This window comes from Kryptolebias marmoratus, linkage group LG11 (genome assembly GCF_001649575.2).
Source record: "Kryptolebias marmoratus isolate JLee-2015 linkage group LG11, ASM164957v2, whole genome shotgun sequence".
NCBI classification, from domain to species: Eukaryota; Metazoa; Chordata; class Actinopteri; order Cyprinodontiformes; family Rivulidae; genus Kryptolebias; species Kryptolebias marmoratus.
In genome coordinates this window covers 26,186,388-26,193,571 of record NC_051440.1, presented here as the reverse complement: position 1 = coordinate 26,193,571, position 7,184 = coordinate 26,186,388, and positions in this window count along the sequence as shown.

Below are 7,184 nucleotides of genomic sequence, written 5' to 3'. Positions count from 1 at the left end.
AGCTGCAGGAGCTACAGGAGCTGCAGGAGCTGCAGGAGCTGCAGGAGCTGCAGGAGCTACAGGAGCTGCAGGAGCTGCAGGAGCTGTCCTCTACCAGGTCTGAAAACCACACACAATAAAAATGAATGATTAAGAACGGGTTCAAATCTTCATTTCTAAAGTGTTCTCCAGCAGCTGAGCCCAAACTGAAGGACCTGAAACAGTCGAGCAGCAGAAGGGTTGGATGTCAAAGATTAGTCCTGTTATTAACGTAAACATCATGGTGTTTGCTTCTCTTATTTTAGACTCTTTGCACCACAGGCTGGTTTCAGATATACTTTATGTTTTCTCTCCTGTCTGTGAATAAGCGTCGTTTCAACATGCTTTCACACTATGTTGTGACAGGTATGTGCGTCAGCAATGAAAACAGCTAAATAAAAGAATGTAAATGATCAGAAAAGTGACTGACGTGGGTTTCCTGTCATTTGTTGTCGTCTGGGAGCTGCAGAAACCCTTAGCAGCAGAGGCTTGTTTTTCTGTGTAATTGAGACATTTTTTTGCAGAAACCCTGGTTTCTTCTTCTTCCACCAGACTGTAACTGCCACCGGAGCGGAGTCATGACAGATTAAGTAGCTGTGTTACTTAAACCCTGCGGAGCCTGGAAAGGCCAACCTGAGCGTGGCATTTAGATCACTGTCAGCCTCGTTCTCCTGCAGCCCCGACCTGCCACTCACAGGAGGTTCTACGTTCACCAGAGAACAGGCAGGAATCAGGAAGTCATCCCGAGGCAGACGCAGAACACAGGCCCCATTCTGCAGAACACAAACTGCATTCTGCAGAACTCCGCCTGTGTTCTGCGTCTGCCTCGGGATGAGGTTCTGATTCCTGCCTGTTTTCTGGAACGCAGAACACAGCCTGTGTTCTGCAGACAGCAGAAGGCAGGAAGTCATCCCGAGGCAGACGCAGAACACAGCCGGAGTTCTACAGAAAACAGCTTGAGTTAACAAAAACGATCAATCAGTTATCTGTCCATCTGACAATCAGAGAGCTGCTGAAGGGATTCATCAGACTCTGTCTCTGCTCCGTGGACCGTGTCCACATCTGCAGCTGGAGGACGTTTGAGGCCTCAGGTGAAACTCTTACTAAAGACATCACAGGGACACCTGGACAGGTCTCCGGTCCATCACAGGGACAGTGTCTCCGCTGCTCCACCGTGCCGCCTTGTTGTAATAAATGATGGAAACATAAAGCCACTGCTCCACCGTGCTGTTCAGTGGTGGTTTTTACTCCACCTGAATCTTTTTTTATCCCTAATGTTTTATCTTATCAGCCAACAGAACTAATGATATTTATTTTCACAGGAACCTGTAAAAACAGATTTAAACTCTGGGAAGGTGTGTTTATGGCTGACAGTTATTTATGTTTTGTGTCTGAATGCCAGCAGAGGTTGTACAAAAAGAAATTTATGCAGTGAGTGCTAATTGATTGTTCTTTTTTTGGGTCCAATCACAGCATTAATCACTCGCCTCATTACCTGCATCACTGAGCTCAGTGAGTCGGGAGAATAATTCATCTGGAACCATGCTGGACCTGTGCACTGACAGATGAACAAATAAAACACTTGCTTTAATTAGACCGAGCACAAATAGATTTATTACAGTTTAGATTTTTCCTGCCTCCTCTGTAAGAACAAAGATTAGTTTTAGGTCTCAGAGGATTTGCATCGAGGTGAAAATAAAGTGAAGTTTTCTCCTCCCTCCGTGCATCGTGTGAACCCACCCGGCTGCTGTTTGTCAGCCGGGCTGCAAAAGGAGCGCAGCCGTTTATCTTTGTGCAGAAGAACCGGTTTTTAAAAGTTATTAAAGATGTTCGTGTGTCCGACAACATGAGGAGTGCTTTCAGGGTTTGTTCATATTTTCTTCCTTCGTTTGTCTTCTGAGTTTAGTTTAGTGTTTTTATGTTTCTGCTCTTTGTGTTTCGACTCATTGTTCCTGTCAGGCTGTTTTCTTGCTTGTTGCCCTCCTGCTGCTTCAGTCTTTCACTCTTTTCCTCCGTTTCTTTCTTTATTGTTTTTCTGTGAAAGTTTTCACCTTTCTCCGAGCTTGTCTTCCTGCCCGCCCGGTAAGCTTTGTTTTTCTAACCTGAACTCTGAGGAGAATAACAAGGACGCCTGACGGAGGGCCTTACTGTAAGGTTAAAGGTCACACAGCTAGGCTCACCTTTTAAACTTATCTGTTATCACCCACAGCCATGAATGATGGGTGATCATGTATGTTCATGTGTCTGTTAGCAAAATATCTCATGAACCACTGGATGGGTTGTAATGAAACTCTCAGAAACTAATCATTAGATGAACATCTTCCACAAATTCACTTGATGGCTGCCACAGATAGTCAGCAGCGTCAATTTAAAAACAGTTCTAACGCAGATATTGAGCTGACATTTGGTGTGGTAGTAGCTGAGAGTCATCCCCAACACACTGAGATCTCAGATTACTGTCAGACTGCATGTCACAGGGTTTTCAACGCTTGACCAACGTAGACAGAAAATCTTTAAAACTGTGAAAGAATGAAAGGTGGCGGGTGATATGCATTCCTCCAGCAGCAGCCATGGAGGCTCATCTCGTTATAAAACTGTGAAAGGTGGCGGGTGATATGCATTCCTCCAGCAGCAGCCATGGAGGCTCATCTCGTTATAAAACTGTGAAAGGTGGCGGGCGATATGCATTCCTGCAGCCGCAGCCATGGAGGCTCATCTCGTTATAAAACTGTGAAAGGTGGCGGGCGATATGCATTCCTGCAGCAGCAGCCACGGAGGCTCATCTCGTTATAAAACTGTGTAAGGTGGCGGGTGATATGCATTCCTCCAGCAGCCACAGAGGCTCATCTCGTTATAAAACTGTGAAAGGTGGCGGGCGATATGCATTCCTCCAGCAGCCACAGCCATGGAGGCTCATCTCGTTATAAAACTGTGAAAGGTGGCGGGCGATATGCATTCCTGCAGCCGCAGCCAAGGAGGCTCATCTCGTTATAAAACTGTGTAAGGTGGCGGGTGATATGCATTCCTCCAGCAGCAGCCACGGAGGCTCATCTCGTTATAAAACTGTGTAAGGTGGCGGGTGATATGCATTCCTCCAGCAGCAGCCACGGAGGCTCATCTCGTTATAAAACTGTGAAAGGTGGCGGGTGATATGCATTCCTCCAGCAGCAGCCACGGAGGCTCATCTCGTTATAAAACTGTGTAAGGTGGCGGGTGATATGCATTCCTCCAGCAGCAGCCACGGAGGCTCATCTCGTTATAAAACTGTGTAAGGTGGCGGGTGATATGCATTCCTCCAGCAGCAGCCACGGAGGCTCATCTCGTTATAAAACTGTGTAAGGTGGCGGGTGATATGCATTCCTCCAGCAGCAGCCACGGAGGCTCATCTCGTTATAAAACTGTGTAAGGTGGCGGGTGATATGCATTCCTCCAGCAGCAGCCACGGAGGCTCATCTCGTTATAAAACTGTGTAAGGTGGCGGGTGATATGCATTCCTCCAGCAGCAGCCACGGAGGCTCATCTCGTTATAAAACTGTGTAAGGTGGCGGGTGATATGCATTCCTCCAGCAGCAGCCACGGAGGCTCATCTCGTTATAAAACTGTGAAAGTTGGCGGGCGATATGCATTCCTGCAGCCGCAGCCATGGAGGCTCATCTCGTTATAAAACTGTGAAAGGTGGCGGGTGATATGCATTCCTCCAGCAGCAGCCACGGAGGCTCATCTCGTCTGATGGAGATCTTTTATTACACGCAGTTAGATTTTAAACCTTTTCATCACAGAAAGTTCTGACAGCTCAGCTTTGTTAGTTTGTCTTTTGTTCAATAAATAATTCACTAGTGGCTCTTAAACTGATCTTTTGATTGAATTAAATTAAATCATGTCATCAAGTACTTTACCAGAGAAATGATTATACTAAACTTCAGAAGTCAGCACAGACTGGAGTCAATAAGAGATTATATCTGCAGACTAATTTCACACAAAGTTTGTTTTCTGCAGATCCAATTTTGTCATTTCTTATTTCTGTCAGTTTCTCCAGAAAAAGATTTAAAAATAAAAGTGTTTTTTTGTAATACAACCTTCAGGTCAACAGAGTCAATAAAAACATCAAGACTGAATTTCAAAAGTGATTTTCTTCACACATTTTACCCAGATGAGCTTGAAGAAACGAACGATGAACAGGTGTGCTGATTAATGAACGATGAACAGGTGTGCTGATTAATGAACGACAAACAGGTATGCTGATTAATGAACGATGAACAGGTGTGCTGATTAATGAGTGACAAACAGGTGGGTTGACTAACAATCAATAAAGAGGTGTGCTGATTAATGAACGATGAACAGGTGTGCTGATTAATGAATGATAAACAGGTGTGCTGATCAGTGAACGACAAACACAGGTGTGCTGATTAATGAACGACAAACAGGTGTGCTGATTATGAACAATAAACAGGTGTGCTGATTAATGAACGACAAACAGGTGTGTTGATTAATGAACGATGAACAGGTGTGCTGATTAATGAACGATAAATATAGGTGTGCTGATTAATGAACGATGAACAGGTGTGCTGATTAATAAATGATAAATATAGGTGTGCTGATTAATGAACGATAAACAGGTGTGCTGATTAATGAACGATAAATAAAGGGTGTGCTGATTAATGAACGATGAACAGGTGTGCTGATTAACGAACGATGAACAGGTGTGCTGATTAATGAACGACAAACAGGTGTGCTGATTAATGAATGATAAATATAGGTGTGCTGATTAATGAACGATAAACAGGTGTGCTGATTAATGAACGATGAACAGGTGTGCTGATTAATGAGTGAAAAACAGGTGGGTTGACTAACAATCAATAAAGAGGTGTGCTGATTAATGAATGATGAACAGGTGTGCTGATTAATGAGTGACAAACAGGTGGGTTGACTAACAATCAATAAAGAGGTGTGCTGATTAATGAACGATGAACAGGTGTGCTGATTAATGAATGATAAACAGGTGTGCTGATTAGTGAATGACAAACACAGGTGTGCTGATTAATGAACGACAAACAGGTGTGCTGATTATGAACAATAAACAGGTGTGCTGATTAATGAACGATGAACAGGTGTGCTGATTAATGAACGACAAACAGGTGTGCTGATTAATAAATGATAAATATAGGTGTGCTGATTAATGAACGATGAACAGGTGTGCTGATTAATGAATGATATAGGTGTGCTGATTAATGAACGATAAACAGGTGTGCTGATTAATGAACGACGAACAGGTGTGCTGATTAAACTCTAAGCAGGTACGGGGGGAGAGCAGGAGGACTGACGAGCAGAAATAAAGCAGAGAAAGAATCCAAGAATACAGAAGATGAGAGAAAAACCAAAACAAACCTCAGTCCTAAAATCTAATTCATAAAAACAAAAACACAACCATCCAAATTATGATTATTATGATTCTGGTCTTTAACAAACTCCAGATTCATTCTCCTCCAGCAGTTTGAATGATGTTTGCTTCTTTTTAACTTTAACTCTCCTTGTTGCCTGGGAACACAGAAGTCTTTACTTTCAACTTCTGCAGCAGAAGCAAACTGAGCGTGGACTTTGTGTGTAATTTATTTTGTTTTTCATTTGGTTAAATTGACTTTTGATGCATTTAAATTTCCAAAGTTTTGCTTAAACCGAGCCCCTGGACTGACTGCAGAGCTTCTAATATTTATCTCTGCTCCTCGGCAGCTTTATTCCCTTTAAGCCCTGCCTGCAAGCAGGTGATAGCGCAGCGAGAGCACAAACCAGGAACGCTTCTCTCCTCCCCTTCCTTTTCTGATGCTGAGATTGCTGCTCTCGTGATGTTGAGATTGGACGACACTCATCTGCTCAGTAGTTGGCTGCCTGGTTGCCTGGAAATCAACAGGAAGGGGTTTGCAGGGTTTGGAGATTTATGTAAGCTCAGACTTTACTGAGAACGACCCCTGACTATCAACACCATCAGGTTTCTGACAACATGATGAAAGAGGACAGAAGGAGAGGAATTTTCTCTTTGGGTTTGATGCCAGTGAAAAGGTGTTTTCAGTACAAATGAAAAACGCTCCCACTGTGATCAGACGCCATGGTCTAATGGCACCCGAGGAGCTCCTGCTGAGAATGTTCAGAATGTTTGGAATAAGAGCTGCATGTGGGTGCAGAAAGTGAAGGTCAGGAAAGCTGACAACCTGCTTTAAGAAAACACTCAGCATCAGTCTGAATTTAGCAGAACCAAAACTAATAAATGATCTGCATTAACAGCTCAGAGGGCAGGAGGCTGCTGAGGTTGTGTTTGGGGGGAGCAAACTGAAATCAGCTGCACACAGGTGTGCCGTTTAAGACCCGTTCTCTTCAGTAATCTCTGATGCCATCAGTCCAGTTCAATGAAGATTCATGAGCAGCTGCATCCAATACAAGGTACAAGATTCAGCTCCTAATCCCAAAACTACAAATCTCTAACACAGTCAGATTCAACAATCAGCTGTTATCTCTTATTAACTGTTTTATGACTTGAATGGCCGCTCATATGACCACAGCTCTCATCTTATTACCTCCATCTGTAGATTCATCCTTTCACAACAAATCTGATGTGCTTTTAACAGTTCAAACAAGAATAACTGAACTAAATTTATGATTTTAAATTCTGAGAAATTGTGTAAAATGTTCTGTGCTGCAGTCAGTTTTCTTTTGTTTCTGCAGCATCTCAGCCTTTTCTCCCTGCAGGATAAACAAAGTTTCACCAAATCTCATCAAAGCAGCGGCGGCGGTCATCACTGTCAATTCTCCCACAAAACAGAGTCCCAAATAAAGCAGGAAGCGCCGGGCGAGGGCCGTTGTGTTTGTGTGCAGTTCACAGAGTTCCTCAGGTTTTATTTACTGTCCGTCCAGCAGCTGTTCTGTCACTGACAGAAAAATAAGAACTCATTAGCATCGTGGTGTTGATGCTGCGTCCTGACCTGCTTACCTGCTTCAGGAAGCAGCCATGTGGACACACGAGGTCCTGGGAGGGAAAGACACAAAGAAATAATCATAAAAATACTCTACTTTATCTCAAACTTCATGTCGACTTTGTTTTCAGTATTGTTGGCACTTTAATAAAGTAATTATCTGGTGAAATAATAAGGAGTTTGTTTATTGAAGTCAAACAGGAA